A 22,002-nucleotide genomic window follows, 5' to 3' on the forward strand; every position below is an offset into this window, starting at 1 on the left:
ACTAAAAATTAACCAGTTAATTGCAGCAAACAATATAAAGGCAAGAAAAAAACAAATTGGTAAAGAAATGTTGAATGTTGTGGCATATAAAACAAGTCTGGGGATTTTCTAAGGCAAACCAATTGTACTTTAGCAAGCCCATAATGATGGGTGGAAGTTCGGGTCTCCCTATGAAATTCTGCAAACATTAAGAAATTAAACCTTAAAATGAACTCACTAACTGATGGATTAGGTCAATCCATTATAAAAGGAGGAGGGATTAGTACTTCAATCATGCAGCAACAGTCATTAATTATTAGTAATATGCATTTCATTTCACAAAATTTAAAATGGTTAATATATCTAGAAATACTGCAATTGATTTATTGGATAATAATATTGGTTTTCGGGCAATTACATGCAGCATAGATCATAGTGAATTTTTTATGCATCTAATGCAGAGAATAGAAGAAATAAAACAGAGGAAGGGAAGTGATCAAGGTTGTTAAACAGCACACTTATCTCAGCTGTCATGGGGGGCCCTGTGTATTGGGCAGGGTCGCCCCCTGTTGGCCCAGTGCGGGATTGGTACACCCTGTCACACAGTTGTCAGGACTCCCTGTGAGTTCAGGTAATTGCGGCAAGGTGGGCCCAGGACTCCTGCTGGGCCCAAGCAAACAAACAGTCTGTAGCCCCTGAGCCTCCTGGCTGGGGCAGGTAATGGCAATTGGGCTTCTGACCCTCTGGGCAAGACAGAACAAACAGTGAATCTGTAGCCACTGGGCGGGGCAGAGTAAACAAATAGTCTATGGACCCTGAGCCTCCTGGTTGGGGCAGGCAAACAAACAGTAGCTACGCCTAGTGGCCAGTGGAGTGGGGTGGGGTGGGGTAGGGGAACCCAGACCCACTCACTCCACCGGATTCCAACCCAGGGTCCTATGAAGTTGGGAGATTCCCTGTTAAGGGTTTACACAGTGACTTCTACAAAAGTCCCTGGCTCACATCCTACTGCTAGGTGCATCTCCGGCATTTCCCCGGGTGGCAGTGGCTTGGCTCCCAGTCAGTCTCCGCAGTCGGCTGGTCGTCCGCTGTATAGTCCAGGTCCACGCCTTCCACCGCTTGGAGAGTCAGAGGTGCCTCTGCACACGTCCTTCCTCCTTCTCAGCCAGCTCAGACTGAGCTGGGCTGCCTCCTTTTATCTGTGCCTTCCACCTGGAGCATGCAAGGCAGGGGCAAGGAGGTGTGGCCTCCTGGGCCCACAGTGATTGGTCCGGCCCCACTGGCCCAGTGTGGGGTTGATACACCCCATCACACACCCTCCTGCTTAAATTAGTACCGAATGGTGGTCCTTTCTTGTCTCCCTCACCTCCTATCCAGGAAAAGAAGTCAGAGTTCGCATGGGCTTGCCCCGGGCAGTGAAGTATCTCAGCCCTGGTCTACACTATGAGTTTAGGTCGAATTTAGCAGTGTTATATCGATTTAACCCTGCACCCGTCCACACGATGAAGCCGTTTTTTTCGACTTAAAGCGCTCTTAAAATCGATTTCTATACTTCTCCCCTGACAAAGGGATTAGCGCTGAAATTGACATTGCCGGGTCGAATTTGGGGTAGTGTGGACGCAATTCAACGGTATTGGCCTCCAGGAGCTATCCCAGAGTGCTCCATTGTGACCGCTCTGGACAGCACTTTGAACTCAGATGCACTAGCCAGGTCCACAGGAAAAGCCCCGGGAACTTTTGAATTTCATTTCCTGTTTGGCCAGCGTGGTGAACTCATCAGCACTCAGCAGCACAAGTGACCATGCAGTCCCCCCAGAATGTGTCTACGTTCCTCCTATCATCTCCGTCCCTGAGGTTATCGCAGATTAGAAGGCGAAAAAACCACACTCGCGATGACATGTTTTCCAAGCTCATACAGTCCTCCTGCACTGATAGGGCACAGCGTAATGCATGGAGGCATTCAGTGGCAGAGTCCAGGAAAGAATTGCTGTGTTTGCTTAACAGCAAAAGTATCATGCCTCGCTAGCGATCCTGCCCGAGCCAGGTCATTGTGTCAGCCTTGGGAGGGGGCATGACCGCTTTGTGAGCAGGAAGGCCATAGATACAGACATTGCATTAGGTAGCTTTTGTAGCTAGAGAAAAGGTTCCTGTGCATCTGGCAAAGTCTGTGGCAAAAAAAGAGAAGCCCTGTAGTGTAGTGGTTATCACATTCACCTAATACACAAAAGTCCTGTAGTGTAGTGTTGGTCATGTTCACCTAACACATGAAACATCACTGGTTCAAAACCGGGTGGAAACAGGTCACTGTTCCTTTTTCTGACTCCTCTCCTGCATTTTTAGTCTTAGAACAGAGTGCGCTGGGAAATTTTACTTTGAATTATATCAATTAGGAGTTAAATAATATGGAAGCTCTCTCTCAGTTATAGTCCTGGGTTCCTTACCCTTTCAGCTGCTCTGATAAATTAACATTTTTGTTAGGGGCGGGGGAAAATTTTCAGGAAGGCTTTTATAGGGACTAAATGCTATCTAGGACTCTGAAATAATCTTAACGTGGCCCATAGAGTGCAATTCTTTGTTCTGGATTTGTCATTCCACAAGTTGAACTGCTCCTTACTACTGTCCAGGCTTCATGAGTCATGGGAGCAAGGGGCAGGCTGGGGTAGGTGCGACCGTGTGGTAATGCCAGCTGGGAGAGCAGTCTGAGGCAGAAGCCTTCAGCTTGCATGATATTCCAGGCAGGACTGAATGTCCATGAGACAAAACTTAAAGAAGAGAATGACCTGGAGTCACTCCCATTCGGTGCTCTAAGAGGAGAATACCCATGTCTGTCCAGGCACCCCTGATCAACCTCACCGAGGTCTGCCAGCTGAGCGGGGCTGGGCAGGACCCCGGCTGTCAGGAGCTGGTGGACGGAGCTCCAGACCGGCAGCGGGCTGACCTGCTCAGCCCACTGCCTGCCTGGGGTTCTGATCGTCCAGGCAGGCAGCGGGCTGAGCAGGTCCGGTGGACGGGACCCTGGAAAAAAGGCGTGAAATGATTGTCTGCCATTGCTTTCACGGAGGGGGGCGGGGGCTGACGACATGTACTCAGAACGACCCACGACAAAGTTTTTGACCCATCAGGCATTGGGAGCTCAACCCAGAATTCCAATGGGTGGTGGAGACCGTGGGAACTGTGGGATAGCTACCCCCAGTGCACCGCTCCAAAAGTCGACGCTAGCCTCGGTACTGTGGATGCACTCCACTGAGTTAATGGTCTTAATGGTCTTAAGTGGGGACACACACAATCGACTGTATAAAATCGATTTCTAAAAAATCGACGTCTATAAATTCGACCTAATTTCGTAGTGTAGACATACCCTCAGACTAATAGGGCTTGAGGGATCCATCGGAGGGGCATGTGATCTGTGAGAAGCTGGAAGGGATTCCCCAACAGATAATAAAGTAGGGCATCAACGGCCCATTTCACTGCCAGTGCCTCTTTTTCTATCGTCAAATACCTTGTCTCATGAGGGAATAACTTTCTGCTCAGATATAGCACCAGCTGTTCTTCTCCATCATGCTCTTGAGATAGCACCGCTCCAAGCACACCTCTGAAGTGTTGGTATGGAGTAAGAACTGCTTCCAAAAATGTGTGTGGAATAGGAATGGTTCCCCACTCAACCGTTCCTTCAGGGACTGTAAAGCATATTCACAATCCTTGGACCACTGTACCCTTCTAGGCTGGGAGTTTTTCGTAACGTCCATCAGGTGCATTGCTTGGGTGGCAAAGTCCGGAACAAAGAGTCTGTAGTAGCTGGCCAATCCAAAAAACTGCCTCACCTGTCTCTTGGCCATGGGGCTGGATAGTCTCTCAGGGCTTTGTCCTTATCCACAAGTGGGAGCAGCCGCTCCTGCCCCACCGGTATCCCAGATATGCCACCTCCTTCTGCCCTAGGTGATACTTGGATGGTTTTGCTGTTAGTCCTTCCTTCCCCAAGAGCTTACAGCACCATAGTGAGATGCCTAAGATGGTCTTCCCAGCTGACACTGTATATTACTATGTTATCAATATAGGCTGCGGTGTATTACTCATGTGGTCGCAGAAGTTGGTCCATACGCTTTTGAAAGATTGCAGCAGCCCCATGTAGCCCAAATAGTGTAGTCATGAACTGGAAGAGGCCATTCGGCATGGCAAAGTCTGTCTTCTCTCAGGAAGCTGGGGTCAGGGGAATTTTTCCAGTATCCCTTTGTAAGATCAAGTGTAGATATGAACTTGTCATTCCCCAACTGCTCCAGCAGCTCATTTACCTGTGGCACAGGATAGGCATCGAACCCAGAGATTGCATTGACTTTCCAGAAGTCTATGCTGAACCCAGTGGATCCATCAGCTTTTGGAACCAAGACAATGGGGCTCCTCCACTCATTGTGGGATTCCCCCATCAGCCCCAAGGTCAGCATAGCCTCTATCTCTTCCCTGAGGACTCCCCACATCTTCTTGGGCAGCGGCCGATAATGGTCTCGCACCTTCTGTCCTCGGCTGGCTATGTGGTGGTGAGTCATATTCGTCCATCAAGGGTGAGGTGACAGAATGGCCGGAAAGGACTGGACCAGTCATTGCAGCTGCTACCATTGCACTTCATTGAGTTCTTGTTCAATTGCTACTGTTGTTGCCTTGGAGGGGTTCAACGCAACTGGCCCCAGTTTAGGTTCAGCCGGGTAGGGGGCAACTAGCAAGCCCTCCTGGGCCTTCCAGGGCCTTCTCAGGAACTACATCACCATCTGGATAACCAGACCTCTAGTCTAGCGGTCCACCTCTTCGATGCACTTCAAATGGTCCCTGCCATTTGGCTAACAGCTTGGATTCAATAGGACGCGATCACCAGGCTCAAAGGTCCGGAGACAGGTTCTCTGTATCTCTGCTCCTGGGTCTACTGAGCATTCATTAAATTCTCGCAGGTAAATCCTCCAAGCCTCTTGAGATGCTCCTGCAGTTGCAATATATAGGGAATGGACCACATAACTTGGGACTCTTGCTCCTCCCGAGGTTGCTCAGAGGAGCTCCAGGATCCCCTGGGCTGCCTCCTGTATAACTGTTCAAATGGGAAGAATCACATGGATGCTTGGGGTACCTTCCATACCACAAATAGCAACATGGGTAACAGTTTATCCCAATGTCTCAGGTCATCCTCGACAAACATTGACTTCAGGGTCCCATTAAACCTCTCAACTGTCTCAACTTTGGCTGTCACTCTTCTTGGGGCTGGATTCTGAAATCCCCTCCCTCCAGAGCGGGGCCTGAGCTGCAATTCACAACAATCAGCAATTGGCAACGCTTTCCCAGGGGCTACCCGAGGAGTTGCCGACAGCGTAGAACTGGTAGCGATACTGCAGGGCGTTGCTTCCATTCCCATAGAATCCATGCATGAGGCACAGCAATTTTACTTCCTGGGCTCCAGCTGGCAAGCACCTCCAGAGGTTCAGAGGGATCACAGGTACAGCATCAGACTCCAGACACTTTTGAACAGCAGGGTGCTGGTGCACCAGTGGGATGTCATGGCTCGTGTTTGGGACCTGTGAGGGGGCAGAGAAGAGAGAACAAACTCCCACACTCCCTCCATATACACAGAGGGAGTCTGGGACCAATATTGCAGGGTGAACATGAAGCAGTGACCTACATGAGGGTGGCCATAGTAAGTCGAGGACTTCTCTGGCCTTTTCCTGCCTCAACAATGGCAGGAAAAGCCCACCCGACGTGTATTTTCCAACGTCCCCAAGCTGTTCCTTCTTGCTAGCCAAGAAGGGTAGATGGCAGGATGGAGAAGACAGTTATAATATTCCTTGAGGGTGAGGTGGTTTACCCTTCCAGTCTTTGAGCTGTGAGGAATGAAACCATTTCCACCAGGGTTTCCCATTTTTTCTATTCAGTATTTCTACCTGGGGCTGGCCTATTCACAATAAAGCAGGGGCCACCCCAGGTATGTGTCAAAGAGTGCTCCTTTGCAGAAAACTTTTTGTACATTACTTCTCGGACTAATTGTTACCTGCACAAAATACACACTCTAGGGGCACCCACCTTTACCCAGTACCTAGGGCTCAAGGCATAACCCTATTAATTTAGACACCCCCACCCTTTCCCAGTTCGTAGGGCTCCAGGCGAAAGGCACCTAACTTTACTCCTCCATGGGCTCTGGGATCTACTCCTCCGTGGACTCTGGGCAAACACCCTTTCCTGTGGACTCAGAGCAAACACTCTTTCCTTATTCTTAGGGCTCCAGGTGAAAGGCACCTAACTTTACTCCACCAGGGGCTCCGGGCTCTACTCCTCTGTGGGCTCTGAGATCTATTCCTCTGGGCAAATATCCTTTCCCTGTGGACTCAGAGCAAACACCCTTTCCCTGTGGACTCAGGGCTTAATCTTTTGCAAGTTTATGGGATCTCCCACCAGTGAAAGAGCCCCACACATCAATATCCCACTCAGTCTCCACCTATTAACAATTACCAAAACAGAATGCACATACCATACTGTAACGATGCTGGTTCTGGCGGGACCCAACTGAGAGTGCCAATTCAGGACAAATTGCTTAAACAGGGCAGTTACAGCCCCAAACTGGGGTTTTCCTACCTCTAAGGCAACCAAACCAGCCAGACAAAGAGGACTTTTGTCTCACCCCACTGGCTAACCACAAGTCACACAAGCAATTCCCTTAGACACTCCAGTTTCCCAGTATCACCACCAGTGCCACTCGTTCTGGGGACAAATGGTTATGAAAACCAATACCCCAGTAAAAGAAAAAAAAGGTTCTCTCGATTCCAAAGGACCAAGCCCCAGACCCAGGTCAATGTACAAATCAGATCTTACCCACAAATCATGCTGTTGCCAATCCTTTAGAATCTAAAAATCTAAAGGTTTATTCATAAAAGAAAAAAGATATAGATGAGAGCTAGAATTGGTTAAATGGAATCAATTACATACAGTAATGGCAAAGTTCTTGGTTCAGGCTTGTAGCAGTGATGAAATAAACTGCAGGTTCAAAATCAAGTCTCTGGAACATCCCCAGCTGGGATGGGTCATTCAGTCCTTTGTTCAGAGCTTCAGTTTGTAGCAAAGTCCCTCCAGAGGTAAGAAGCAGGATTGAAGACAAGATGGAGGAGAGGCATCATCCTTTTATAGTCTTTTCCAGGTGTAAAATCACCTCTTTGTCCTTACTGTGGAAAATTACAGCAAAATGGAGTCTGGAGTCACATGGGCCAGTCCCTGCATACTTTGCTGAGTTGCAAGGTGTATCTGCCTTCTCTCAATGGGTCAATTGTATAGCTTATGGTCCTTAATGGGCCATCAAGCAGGCTAGGCAGAGCTAACATCAACTTGTCTGGGATGTCTCCCAGAAGCATAGCATAAGTTTGAAATACAGACAGTATATAGCCAATATTCATAACTTCAACTACAAAATTGATACACACATCTAGACAGCATAATCATAACCAGCAAACCATAACCCTGTCTAAGACACCTCATTTGACCCCCTTTATACAAGATTTGGTGCCACTACAGGACCTTGGTTGCAACCATGTTCTATATGGTCCCAGATTAGATCAATAACGTCACACATACACACAACGCTCACCACTTTTAACAAGACAGATGAACCCTTCCTGATGGCCAGCCAGGATCAGGTCCATCTGGGGGACTCCAGCCTCTGCATGATGCCACTGGCAGAGTGCCGAGGTCTGGCAGCTCCGATCCTGGGGCTGTTTCCTGGAGTTGGTTTCCTTAGAGCACCCCCTTTCCCAGGAGCATTTCCCCTTCTTCATTACTCATCTCCTCTAACCTGTTGGTTTTCTCCTGTCTCAAGTGAGCAGCCAAGGTTTCCCCCCATCTCTACTTCCCTTATCTCACTAATGATCCCTACCAAAAGCCCTTTCATGCAATCACAATATTGCTCTAAAATCTTTTATTTTAAGGCACAACTCTTTAACTCCTTATTGCACTGTCTTACAGTTATTCTAAGTATGATTCTTAACTTAAGAGTTACAGGATGTTACCAAATATTCTATTAGAGAGAGAGAGAGCCCTTGGTAAAAGAACTTAGTCTGAAAAAGGAAGAGACGGTTTGCTCAGGTCTGTGTCTCAGTTTCCCACTCCACAGCAACTACTCAACAAGTGCCACGTGATTAGGGTCACGTGCTGCCCGCATTCTCCACCAATTTGTTACCAGCTTTGCCTGTTACTTTGGGGTATGCTCATTTATTAGGGTTACTCTTCAGGGGGTGGGGTGGGGGGTGTCTGTACTTCTATCCATGTACTGCTTCTGTCACTTGTGTTCTCATACGGAGCTCTACTTCTCCCTGCTGCAAGTTCCCTCCCAATGAAGCTATCTGAAGGACCTAGGTTCCCCCGGGCTGGGTTCTTCCAGCCCCAAAATCAGACTAACATACATACACACATTAACAGAGCACAGCTGAGAGGACTGGGTTAATCATCACTCCCAAGCTGACCCCTTATATGTCCCTGGACTCAGTAGGCTGGGTCGAGCAGCACTTCCAAGCTGTAACCCTCATATGTCCTTGGTTTAGCACGTCTCTATCCTCACTTTCACGTTACAGTTGTTCTGGTAGTAACCCACTTGATGAGCAAACCCCACTGGATTTTTGGGTGCTGAAGGGATCTGTTAGCTTACATACGAGGAGCATTGCTGCAGAGTGAATGAGGAAACAAAACAAAAAAACACCCATGAGGGGAAGAGAGAGACAGAGGGAGAGAGAAGCAACCAGCTTAATCATGAAAGTTATTTATTACCAGGTAATAACCATAAGGGAGCCAAACAAACAAAACAGTTATAATATTGGGGGGAGGGATAGCTCAGTGGTTTGAGTATTGGCCTGCTAAACCCAGGGTTGTGAGTTCAATCCTTGAGGGGGCTACTTGGGGATCTGGGGCAAAAATCAGTACTTGGTCCTGCTAGTGAAGGCAGGGGGCTGGACTTGATGACCTTTCAAGGTCCCTTCCAGTTCTAGGAGATGGGATATCTCCATTAATAAATTAATTAAAAAATATTAAATCTAACTTAAACTTGATTATAAAAGTCAGGATTAGAAAACTATAAGTGATCACACAAGTCAGGGTCAGAAGGCTATACTGAGAGAGAGGTTCTCACCACTCCGTGAAGCTTGACTCGATCGGGGTCCCATGTGGTGATGGTAGCTGAGGGTCTGGAGTGCTGGAGACAGGCAGAGCCCCCAGCATGTTCAGTCAGAAGAAGATGAAGTCCCAGTGGAACTGATGCAGATTTTGGATCCAGGCATCAGAACACTTACTTGAGCATGGGTAAGAGTTTTTGTAGAGAAACAACAATGGTTCGAGGGAGAACACTAGATTTGTTTATGTGTAAGGGAGAATACCAAAGTTGTTTTGTTCAGGCTAGACATGGGAGCTGATCATTCCTGGCTTTGGGCGGTGTTTCTTGGAGGAAGCTCACAATGCAATTAGGGAGCTTCACTATTTTGGATACCAATAAAGTATTTATTACTAGAATTGGTCTGATAACTGCTGAGCTGGGGGCGTGCAGGCGTGGGTTCATTAACATCTGGAGCAGAGATCCCCCATCATGCCATGCTTCCCTGCTTTTCTGGTCTCAGAGTTTTGTACAGTTCTTGCCTTGGAATCTCTGTTTTCCATTCTGTATGCTAATTGAGATGCCTCCCTGTCCCATCTTTGATGCAAATGAGGCTAGGGGAGTTTCCTTAATCCTGTCATCCTTATGCCAGGAGTTTAGGTGTGTATCTCCCATGTCCTTTTCATTGCTTTTTGTAAGTCTTTCTTCTGATGCAGGTTTGGTTCAAGCAGAGGCTGGTGTGGGGGCTTTCATGAGTCAGACAGGTTGGGTACTGCACCTTGTTTCCCCAAGAACACAGAGCTGCTCAGTAACATGATGTCCTGGTTGATGTGGAAATGGGAGACAACCTTCGGGATGAAAGTCGGGTGGGGCCAGAGCTGAACCTTTTCCTTACAGAACACCATGTAAGGAGGCTCTGATGTTAGGGCCTTGAGCTCAGACACCCTCCTGGCTGAGGTTATCGCTACCAGAAACACGACCTTGTATGAGAGGTAGAGCAGGTAGCACATCACCAATGGTTTAAAGGGCAGCCCCATCAGTCTGGAAAGGACCAGGTTGAGGTCCCAGGCTGGGACTGGCTGCTGGACATGTGGGTATAGCCTGTTGAGACCTTTGAGGAAATGGCTGACCATAGGGTTGGCGAAGATGCGCCTGGATGGAAGGCAGAGATGGCAGCCAAGTGAGCCCTTATTGATGATATGGACAGCCCCTGCTGCTTGAGATGGAGAAGATAGTCCTATATGAGTGGAATAGAGGCAAACGTCAGGGACAAACGATGCTGTGCCGACCAGATTGAAAATCTCTTTCACTTGGCAAGGTAGGTAGCCTGTGACCAGAGGCCTTGTGTCCTGAGGTCTTCCAGACGTGCCCCCCAGCCCAAGTCTGATGCGTCCATAACCAATGAGTTGGCTGGGGGCTGACGAAGGGGACCTCTGCACACACTGGCTGTGGGTCGAGCTACCACAGAAGGGAGTCGAGGACCAGGTGAAGCAAAGTCACAACCCTGCCCAGACTGTCCCAGATCGGCCGATACACTGAGGCTAGCCATGATTGCAGCAGCCGGAGTCTGAGCCTGGGGTGTTGCACCACATAGGTACAAGCGGCCATGTGTCCCAGGAGTTTGAGGCAATTGCTTGTGGGGAACTGCCTGAGACTCTGAATGATGTCACCCAGAGCCCGGAATCTTGATTACGGTTGGTACGCCCTGGCCTGGGTCGAGTCCAGCACTGCCCCTATGAACTCTACCCTCTGAATAGGGGACAGGATTGACTTCCCTGCATTCAGGAGAAGTCTCAGTTTGTTGAACATTGCAATGATGAGTCTGACTTGTGCCTCCACTTGAGCCCTGCAGCGGCCCTTGATCAGCCAGTTATCAAGGTACGGGAACACCTGTACCCAGTGCCTGCACAGAAACGCAGCCATGACTGCCATGCATTTGGTAAATACTCGAGGTGCTGCTGACAGGCCGAACGGAAGGACTGTGAACTGGAAGTGGTTGCTGTGCACCACCAACCTGAGGTATTTTCTGTGGGACAGTGTGATTGCTATATGAAAGTCAAGAGCAGCATTCCAGTCCCCTAGATCCAAGGAAGGGACGCTGGAGGCCAAGGAGACCATGCAGAACTTGAGTTTCTTCATGAACTTGTTGAGCTCTCACAGGTCTAGGATGGGCCTGAGCCTGCTTTTGGTTTTCGGTATTAGGAAATACCGGGAATAGAAGCCCTTGCCCTTCTGCTCCTGAGGAACCTCTTCCACTGCCCACAGAGAGAGGAGCGATTGCACCTCCTGTATGAGGAGCTGTTCGTGAGAAGGAAGACTGAAGAGGGATGGGGAAGGAGGGTGGAAGGTTGGGAGGGCAGAAAATCGGAGTGAATATCCCCTCTCTACTGTGCGACATACCCAGCAGTCTGACGTAATACAGGCCCAAACATGGTAGAAAGGGGATAGACGGGATGAAAGGCAAGGTGGGATGGATCCAGTCTTTGCACTGATGCGTCGCCCCCGGGAGCACCTTCAAAAGGCAGGATCTGGGCCTGAGGAAGGTTTAGACTGGCCAGAGCCCTGGCCAGAGGAGGGTTGAGGTCTCTTACTTGAGTTCCTATTTCTCCTGTGCGACCTGTCCTGCCTACCGAGAGGTTGATAATTCTTCTGTGGGGGCTGGGGTCTAAAGTTGGGTGGCAGGGGTGTGGAGGCCAGGGACTTCAAGGTGACTCAAGAGTCCTTGAGGCTGCACAGACGAGAGTCTGTCTTCTCAGAAAACAAAGACTGACCCTCAAAGGGGAGGGCCTGGATTGTCTGCTGCACCTCGTACGGGAGGCCAGCCCTGCAGCCAGGAACTCCTTCTCATGGCCACCCCGGTAGCCATGGTGTGAGACGCTGCATCCACTGCATCCAGGGTCGCCTGCAGGGATGCACAGGAAATTTATCTGCCCTCCTCTACTAGCGCAGAAAACTCTGCACTAGAGTCCATAGGGAGGATTCTGCCAATTTTTGTATGGCCCCACAAGTATTATAATTGTACTTGCTAATCACCTCCTGATGGTTAGCAATATGGAGCTGCAACCCCTTCCCCATAGAATAGATCTTCTTCCCAAAGAGGTCCAGTTTTTTGGCCTCTCGATTCTTGAGAGAGCCCCCCTGGTAGCCCTGCTGCTCGCACTAGTTGGCCATGTTCACTATCAGGGGGTCTGGTTAGGGATGCATGTATTGATGTTCGTACTCCTTTGAGGGGATAAATTATCTCCACACGTACCTCTTGGCAGTAGGCGGCAACGAGGACGTGGTTTGCCACAGGGTCTTTGTGGCATTGCTGATGGTTTTAATCTGTGGCAGCGCGATACGGGGTGGCCCTGGAGAGGAAAGAATGTCAACCATCGGATCAGCATCCTCCACCACTTCCTCAGGTTTAAAGTTCAGGTTCTGGGCCACTCGTCACAGCAGCTGCTGTAGGACCCTGCTGTCCTCTAAGGCTGGAGCGGTTGCTGAGCCCACCACTGCCTCATCTGGAGACGAGGAGGGTGAGATGGTGGCCGGTACTGGAGTCTGCTCCCTGCAATCAGCCCCTTTGGTGTTCCTAAGAGTAAGGAACACTGAATTCACAGTTGGCACCATGGACGGTGTCGTGGATGGTGCGGTGGTCGATGCCACAGTCAGTGCCACAGTCGGTGCCGCAGACGGTTCGGCAGGCTGTCCTGCAGTCGGTGTCGCTGGCGGTGCCGCGGTTGGTGACGATGGTGGTGCCATAGTTGGTGACTGTGGCAGTGCTGCAGTTGGTGTTGCTGACGGTGCCGCGGTTGGTGACAAAGGCAGTGCCACGGTCGGTGTCGCTGGTGGTTCTGCAGTTGGTGTTGCTGGTGATGCCATGGGTGACGATGGAGCTGCGATTGGAGCTCTGATACAAGCTGCAATTGGTGCCAAGGATGGTGCAGCAATCAGCGCCTAGATTGTTGATGTCACGGTTGGTGCCAAGATCGTCAACATCAGTGCAGCTGCCAGATGGGTCCCCTGCAGCAGTGCGGAGGGCATATGTGGCAGCCCAAAGGACGCCGAGGCCACCAACATCAGTCTGGAGCCCTGGCTCTGTCCCTGGCTCTGGTGATAGGCCCAGGGTGTCCAGAAGGGCCACTGAGGAGCCTGCCACTGTCCCGGTCACGATGCCTGGTAGGGCTGTCGGTCACAGTGGGAGCGGAATCTTCTGCTCCTACTGGAGAGCGATCACTCTGCTTCTAACTCCGAGATCTCTGACTGTGAAGACAATGGAGGAGCAGAGCCACTTGGTGCCGATGAGCGATGCCAACTAGGGGACCAGAGCAGCTCCCCCACACGGGCCACTGGTGCCGGAGATCGGCGTGTAGGGGATGATACCCTCATCGATGCCATCATCGCCGGCTTGCCCACAGAGTGGATTGGACCAGGAACCAGTGCCGGCGACCTCTCCTGTCTTGGAGAGGAGGGTGGCGCTGTCAGTGCCAGGAGGTCTGATGTGCCTTGAACGCTTCCGGCATGGAGGGAAGCTGTAGGTCCTCATGGCGGTGGACTGGGTCTGGACTCGACTGGACCCCTCCTGGGGCAGGAGTCAACATTAGCCCACCGAATGGGTGCCCGATGGGGGCTTGCTGGCCACCTGGTCGTTACACCTGGTCGGGGAGCACCCTCTGTTGGCCTTCTTTCTTTCATGGGGCACTGGGGAGTGAGACTGGTGCTTGACTGACGCCTGGGGCATGTGCGCGGAGCTGTGGCAGTGCTGAGGATCCTTAGCCGAGTCCTTCCTTGGCACTGGCTCACGTGTCGATGGTGCCGGAGCAGTGCGCACCGAGGAGGCAGCGCTTGGGGCCGGATCCGCTGTGCCGGGTCCGACTGAGGCCGAAGTGCTGCCTCCATAAGCAGAACTCGGAGGTGCTGTTCTCTATCCTTGAGGGTCCTGGGGCGAAACCCTCTATAGATTTTACAATGGTCCCTAATGTGACATTCCCCCCAAGCCACTTCAAACACGATGTGTGCGGGTCACTTCTCAGTATAAACCTGCTGCAGTCCAAGCTCGGCTTAAAGCCCGGGGACCGAGACATACCCCAGAACCCCCCAAAGGAAACTTATGAGAGAAAATTATCTATACTAACTAAACTACTCCTGTATCTAACTATGTACACACGATACTGCGAAGCATGCGCTTGCTGAGGCAAGAGCAATGGGGAGTTCCAGCTAGACGTCACAGGCGGTAAGAAGGAACTGAGGGGGTTCGGGTCGCAGGGCACTATAATGAGTGCCATGAGGGCACAACTCCAGGGACCACCCAGGCCGACCCTATGGATACTGCTAGGGGAAAAAATCTTCCGTCTGCCATGCACACGGCATGCGCACACCTGATTGGAATTGAAATGAACAAACACTCAAAGAAGAATAGGCCCTTCACAACCAGCTGTCTAGACTGGAAGCATGTTGCCTGGTGGGTGTCACCCAGGTGTAACCACATTTGAAATACAGATACCTAGTCAATCTTCATAACTTCAGATACAAAATTGATACATGCACACAAATAGGATAATCATATTCAGAAAATCATAACTTTTCCCACGCCACCTCCCAAGACATATCTTGTACCAGATGCATCATAATTATATTAGAATCATATCATAATCATACAACTATGAAGAATATGGGGTACAGTGTCACACCCCTCATGCTGGAAAAGCATACTGCATGGACTGAAAATGCCCCAGTGGCCATTTTGCTTTATCCATCCTTACATTCATGCCCCATGTGTCCAATGGTCTGCACATTCCCTCATACGATCTGTGGACAGTTTCCTTTTTCCAATTGTTCTTAGTCCCACTTAGCGGGCCTGGAAGGTTAGGACCAAGACCATAGGCGTGCGCAGCCCATTTCATTAGGGTGTGCACCCAGGGAGCCCCGCCCTAGCCCCGCCTCGACCCTGCCCCCATCCACTCCCTCCTACTTCCTGCCCCCTGACTTCCCCCCTCAGAGCCCCCAACCCACCCTGCTCCTTGTCCCCTGACTACCCCCTCCTGGGACCCCTGCCCCTAACTGCCCCCCAGGACCCCACCCCCTACCTAAGCCTCCCTGCTCCTTGTCCTCTGACTGCCTCCCTAGGACTCTACCTGTCCCCTGACTGCCCTAATCCTTATCCACACCCCTGCCCCCAGACAGACCCCTGGAACTCCCATGCCTATCCAACTGCTCCCCACCCCCTGACAGGACCCCCAGAACTCCCGACCCATACAACCCCCCTGCTCCCTGCCTCCCCCAACCCCTCTCCACTCCCCTGCCTCCTGATAGCCCCCCCAGAACTCCTGACTCATCCAACTCCCCCAGCTCCTTGTCCCCTGACCACCGCCTCCAAAGACCCCCCCACGACCCTCCTTGCTCCCTGTCTCATGACTGCCCTGACCCCCATCCACCCCCTGCCTCCTGACAGACCCCGGGACTCCCATGTCCCATCCAACCCCCCCGCTCCCTGACCGCCCCCTCCAGAGACCCCCGCCCCTAACCTCCACCCCATAATCCCACCCCCTATCCAATCAGGGGTGGCAGGTTTGTATGATTTTTGGTGGTGCCCAAACAGAGCTGTCCCAACCATAGGATGGATCGGGGCAACCGCCCTGGACCCCGTGCTTTGGGGGGCTTTGTGCTTCAGGTGGACACAGGGTCCAGGGCAGCCTGGGGGCTTAGCGGGGACCCTGGCACCAGCGAGCAACCCAGCCCCAGCATGCCCTATCCCTTCCCCCAAACCCCCACCACTGAGCAACGCTGGGAGCCGGCGGGGTGGAGCAGAGCGGGCTGGGGCCAGGTCACTTGCTGCTGCCAGCGCCAGACCCCCACTAACCCCCCAGGCTGCCCTGGACTCCTTGTCCCCATGAAGAATATCCTGAGGCTCTCTCTGCCTGCAGCTCCCTCCCGCTCCCTGCAGGGGAGGCGTGGTCAGGCAGCTCTGGCACCACCCCCCCACAGCTCCCATTGGCTGGGGTTCCTGGCCAATGGGCTGGGAACCAGGTCAGTGCTGGGAGGGGAGAGGGAGACAGTGTACAGAGTTGCCCTGCCTCTGCCGAGACTCTCCCCTGCACGCAGGGACTCTGGGGAGGGGGGAGCTGCCCCCGAGGTGAGAGCACCCCACCCCCCGGCCCAACCCACCCTGCTCCCTGTCCCCCGACTGCCCACTGCCACTTCCAACCCCACCCCCCCAACCATGAGGGAGGCTCCTAGCAGCGTCTGGCTCAGCGCGGCGCCATACATGCTGCCCTGCGGGAGCACATAGCCCCGCCCCCCCACAGCTCTGCCTGCCCTGCATTAGGGTGTGACCAGGCACACCCAGCACACCCCCTGCACACGCCTATGACCGAGACTTTAATTGAGATGTGTAGTCTTAGTTGTTCTGAAATGCTGGGATAGGCCCTTTTACAGTGTGTTTCACAGTGCAATGTACATGAGGAGTAAAACAGGAATTTGGAGTAGTGATCTCACAAATGAGGTCTTCATATATACATTTCTTGGGATTAGTTACTACACAGCACTGTCCACCCATGTTATATGTTGCCTTTACTGCTGGTTGTCACCATCTGGTAAGTTTCACTGGGCAGGAGACAGGAACAGCCAACTTCTCTGTTCCATTGGATTGGCCTGAATCACTGTGACCACACACTGGAGTTGTGATGTTAACAACATTCTTGGCATAACAAGCCGTGTGTGGTGCTCTTTAGGTTTGCATTGCTCTGTGACACACCAGTAGTTGATCTAGATCTAGTTGTTCCTTGTAGATGCTGTTTTCCAGATAACCGACTAAATGGACAGTAGCCAATCTCTCAAATATTGCTGTCAGGATTCGATATTGGTAACCAGACACTGAACAAGGTTTCTTTAAAGAAATTGCATTTACTATACACTGCTTCACCCATATGTGGCTTGGCTTGGTTACTTTGCAGGAACCAATCCCTGTGCAGCAGGTGTTGTGTACAAACTGACCATGATATGACTTGCTCTTTATCTTATCTCCACAGTCTGTCTCTTCTTATCGAGTTCATAGTAAATACTTCCCTGAGTGTTTTCCATCTTATTTTAGTTGGCTCAGGCATTCTGTCTTCTTGGCTTCCTGACTTATCTGATTTAGAACAAATATTCTGTTTGCCACTGAATCATTTATTTCCTTCCCTAATGTTATCTTCCAAACATTAGGCCTCCCTCCGTGTGTTAATTACTCAGGTCAGGCCAGGCCTTAGCTACATTCCCCTGCTTCTTTCTTTTCATATCAACATTTGTTTCCTTTGCATCATATTCCTGTCTTTCTGTGCTTTCTTCTAGTTTATAACCCAGCAGCTCATTCCCAAAACTGCAAAGGGGGTAATCATTTGAACCATCATCAATATTAGGCTAAAAGTACGAAGTTCGCCTCCTCTGGTACAGCCCACCCTGGTGTTTCCACTGGCTAAACTGTATTATTCCCAATTGCTTGTTGGGCACCAATTGCTCTATTTTCCTTTGTACCCAATTAGCAATGTTAATGGACAAGGGAGGTACAGGTGCAAAGAGCTTGTCACCAGTGATTCCCATTCGGTGTTGTCTGTCACAGCCTCTGTCACTTTCTCCTTTATCTTCACACTTGGCCATAGGTTGGGCCCTTTGTTTTCAGTTTTTATTTTATTTAATTTTCCCCAAGAATTAATTTATCAGTGTTTATTACCACAACAACAAAAACAGGTGAAACAGGTGCAAAAAACTATTAATGATTTTTCTGTGTAAATATTTGAGTTTATTTGGTGGAAGGAAAGACAGGGGGAACAAGTATTCAGTAGATTAATTCTTTGAATTCCGTTCATCAACATGGTTTGCTGCAGAACTAAAACAGAACTCAAAACACAAGGCCAACTCTGAGTTTAAGAAAACAATATATCTCTAATCCTCAAAGAAAATTTTCATTTGAATAAACTGTTTACTGTTGTAGACTTAGAAGTATTAGGCTATAAATATTTACATTTAATAATTGGGCCACACCATTTGCAGCACCTACAGTCAACTCCTTTTCTCCTGTTTTTGTTTTTTTTAATCCGTGGATCTTCTCAAATGCTTAAAGGTAAACACATGTATAAATCTTCAAAGATCAAGGCAATACATAAGTTTGTTTTTATACATTTGCTGCTATCAGTTTACCTATAAGGCCCTTCATGTTCAGTTTTATTTTGTTTAAAAATTCCTGGGAATTTATCAGTGTTTACTACAAAAAATAAAAAATGGGTGAAAATCAGTACAAAAAATTAACTTCAGTTTTCTGGTAAATATCATGGGACAGGAGGACAGAAAAAACAACATATGGAGAAAAGTAAGAATACTGAAAAGGAGTTTAATGCTGTGGTTTATTTCATGAAATGTACATTAACAGTTCATACACATATGCACAGGTATGCGTGTGTGTATCTTCCACTACCTTCCCTTGCTTTAACAGACAACCTCGCAAGTGCACTTAGAATAATTTATTATTAACATAAACATATTTACCTCATATAATGTATTAGAGTTTCCTAACATTATCAGTATTTTCCTGTACATGAGTGGTCGAAACTGAGGATGAAAATCAGTGAAAACTGAATAATAGCTTTTGTAAATCCTGGGAATTTTTCAGTTAAAATCAGTAACAACTGAAAACGAAGGGCCTTGGCCATAGGGCCTGGGTCCCAATCTGAGTCAGAGAGGGGAGGTTCAGACAAAACCCATCCAGGGTGCAGCTGGGAACTGCTTTGGACTCCACACCGAGAGCGCACACCTCTGCACTGCCGCACGGCACCTTCTTGACCATAGTGGCCCTGGGCCGTCACCTGGGTGGCCCATCCCTAAGGTTGGCCCTGCATCCAGGCTCCCCGGGCATGGTGTTGATCCCACAGAGAAGTTGTGGTATCCCAGAGCACATACTATGTCCCCAAACAGCACCACCTCCTTCACTCGCTCTTTAATGACTATTTGGGCCCAACCTCCCTCGCTTGTGGTCAGATTCATTCCGGCCTAGCACTCAAAGAACCATTTGCTTGATATGCTGACAGCAGGCTGTGTTTATTTAATCTCCTTCAGGTGTTGCCATTTTCACACTGGGATAGTGTTGTTTATAGGTTCCATTCTCTACTCTACACATACTGTTAACATATAAGGATTTTTGAGGATTCCTTGGCCATGTAGGAATAGCAATTATAATTGTTACAGTCCAATTATTAATTTCATGTGGTGCCCAAGGTCCAGGAGCTTCTAGCCTTGCAAATTGCATTTGTCCCCCACCCCGAGAGTATGAATTCCCTTTTCCACTTGTATGGTCCATGTGGTGGGGTGTATCGACCCTGCACTGGGCCAAAGGGGCCGGGCCAATCACTGTGGGCCCTTCTTGGTCACTTTTGAGCGAGTCACCATCACAGCCCACTGGGCTTCCGAGCACTGGGCTACCGTAGTTGCCACATATTTGACCGGCCTGAACAAACTGCCTACAGGAACCTAGACCCTACTGATGCTCTCGATTATGCCAAAGTAAAGGCTGCCATCATAGGTCATTCTGGGTTAGCCCATAAACATTCTGTGAGCGATTACGACGGAAGAGATATCTCCTAGGAGCATGACCGTGGGCAGTGTCCCAGAGACTCTGAGGCTAGGTCTATACTACCCGCCTGAATCGGCGGGTAGAAATCGACCTCTCGGGGATCGATTTATCGCGTCCCGTCGGGACACGACAATCGATCCCCGAATCGGCGCTCTTACTCCACCAGCGGAGGTGGTAGTAAGAGCCGCCGATGGGAAGCCGCAGAAGTCGATTTTGCCGCCGTCCTCACAACGGGGTAAGTCGGCTGCAATACGCCGAATTTAGCTACGCTATTCACGTAGCTGAATTTGCGTATCTTAAATCGACTCCCCCCTGTAGTGTAGATGTACCCTGAGATTATTGCTGGTGATGGTTAGGTCCCAAGATATTGAGAGGACCTCCAGTGGTGGAGGCCATCATCCTTGAACAGTTTACACAGATCCTTCCCCCAGGGGTAAGGAGTGGTGGTCCATCAACACTGTCCAATGACTCTCACAGAGGCAGTGTCTCTAATGGAGGATCACTTAGCTGCAGATGCCTAAACCAGGGAATCTTGGAAGCCGCCAGAAGGACCCAGGTGAGAGACTGCAGAAAACCAAAGAACAGGGAGCCTGGATTAGACCTGGATCGTGGGGGGTAGGTCCCAACCTGGAAGCTACACGGAATCCCAGCACAAGGCCCCAGAGAAAATGAACAATCGATGTTATGAGTGCGGCCAGGAGGGGCACTTCAGACGTGATTGCCCTTTTATGGACTGTAATTATGGCCATGTCTGGGTATCAGGCACTCGGGCTCGGAAGAAAGGCCCACCCAAACTGATAGCTACTATGCGGGTGAATGGCACTCAAGTAATGGGTGTTGTGGATTCAGGGTGCAGCCAGATGCTCGTAGAGGCCAATCTAGTGAAGCCACTGGCCCAGAAGAGGCGCCTATATACCTCCAGTGCATCCACAGGGATATACAGCTATATCCTATCTCTAGGGTAAAGCTAAAGGTGGGCTGTCACGAGGAGACATGCTGGGTCCGCCTGGCTTAGAAGCTAGCATACCCTGTGGTCCTAGGTTGTGACTGCTGGTGGTTCAGGGAGGTCATGCAGGAGTGGGGACGCTAGCTTCCATTGGAAAGCAACCCAAGACCACAAGTGAGGGAGCTCCTGAGCCAAAGGGAAGACGAAGGGTGGGAGGAGGAACCCCCTGACCAGATGGAAGAGCCAGGGCCTTGCTCCCATAGAGATGGGAGTGCCAGAGGAAGCTGGGCATGAATCGCTGATGGTCGACGGTGACCAACACTGAGGAGGAGGGGATTGCCAACCAAGGATACCCCTTCAAGGTCCACAATGACTGTCTATACTGGATGACCAAGGATCCACAGACCTAGGAGGTGATCCAACAACTGCTTGTGCCGCGGAAGTTCTGGCGATGTTCCAACGAGACCTGCTGCATCTGGTGCACTCAGAGCCCTGGGAATGACACGTGGGGCAGGAGAAGACTCTACAGCTAGTAGCCCTTAGGTTTTTCAGGCCCAGCATTCACAAAGAAGTGAGCAATTTCTGTGCCTCTTGTCTAGAATGCCAATGTACTGGCCCTAAAGGAATTCCCAAGGCACCTCTGATCCCCCTCGTGGTGGTGGGATTGCCGTTTGAGAGGATATGGGTAGACCTGGTGGGATCCTTAGACAAAAGCAGTTCAGGGTTCCGCTACATACTGATGGAGGTTGTGATAAATGAAGTTGGGGAGGGTGATAGCTCCCTTTTATGGGCACCCAGCCAGTCAGTTAGCTATAAAGTCCCTCTTGGTGGCTGTTCTCTGCTTGCTTTACCTGTAAAGGGTTAAAAAGGCCCCCAGGTAAAAGAAAGGGAGTGGACACCTGACCAAAAGAGCCAATGGGAAGGTTAGAACTTTTTAAAATGGGGGAAAAAAACTTCCCCTTTGTTGTCTCTGTTGTTCTCTAGGAAAGAGGGGAACAGGGAGCAGTTATGCTACGAGATGCTTTCTAGAACTACTTATTTGGAACCCCCAAATGTGTAAGTATATCAGGAATGTTTAGAAAGATGTGATTAGGGTTATTGCTGTTAATTTCTTATGGCTAGTGGACTCCTCTGTGCTAACCCTAGATGCTTTTGTTTGCCTGTAACCTTTAAGTTGAACCCCCAAGAAAGCTATTTTGGGTGCTTAGTTTTTGGAATTGCTCTTTTAAAATCTAGCAAAAGCCTAAGTTTCAAATGTATTTTCTTTCTTTTTGTTTTTAATAACATTTATCTTTTTTAAGAACAGGATTGGGGTTTTGTGTCCTAAGAGGTTTGTGCATGTTGTTTACTAGCTGGTGGCAACAGCTAATTTCCTTTGTTTTCTTTCTCAGCTCCTCCCCG

At 49.9% G+C, this 22,002-nt stretch overlaps 1 protein-coding gene across 1 annotated transcript in view; it reads left to right on the forward strand.

The window, feature by feature from the left end:
• The window catches only part of NDUFS2 (NADH:ubiquinone oxidoreductase core subunit S2), a 349,529-nt gene that overhangs the window by 176,615 nt on the left and 150,912 nt on the right, over positions 1-22,002 (forward strand). The window lies entirely within an intron of this gene.

This window comes from Chrysemys picta, chromosome 20 (assembly GCF_011386835.1).
Source record: "Chrysemys picta bellii isolate R12L10 chromosome 20, ASM1138683v2, whole genome shotgun sequence".
Classification (NCBI taxonomy): Eukaryota; Metazoa; Chordata; order Testudines; family Emydidae; genus Chrysemys; species Chrysemys picta.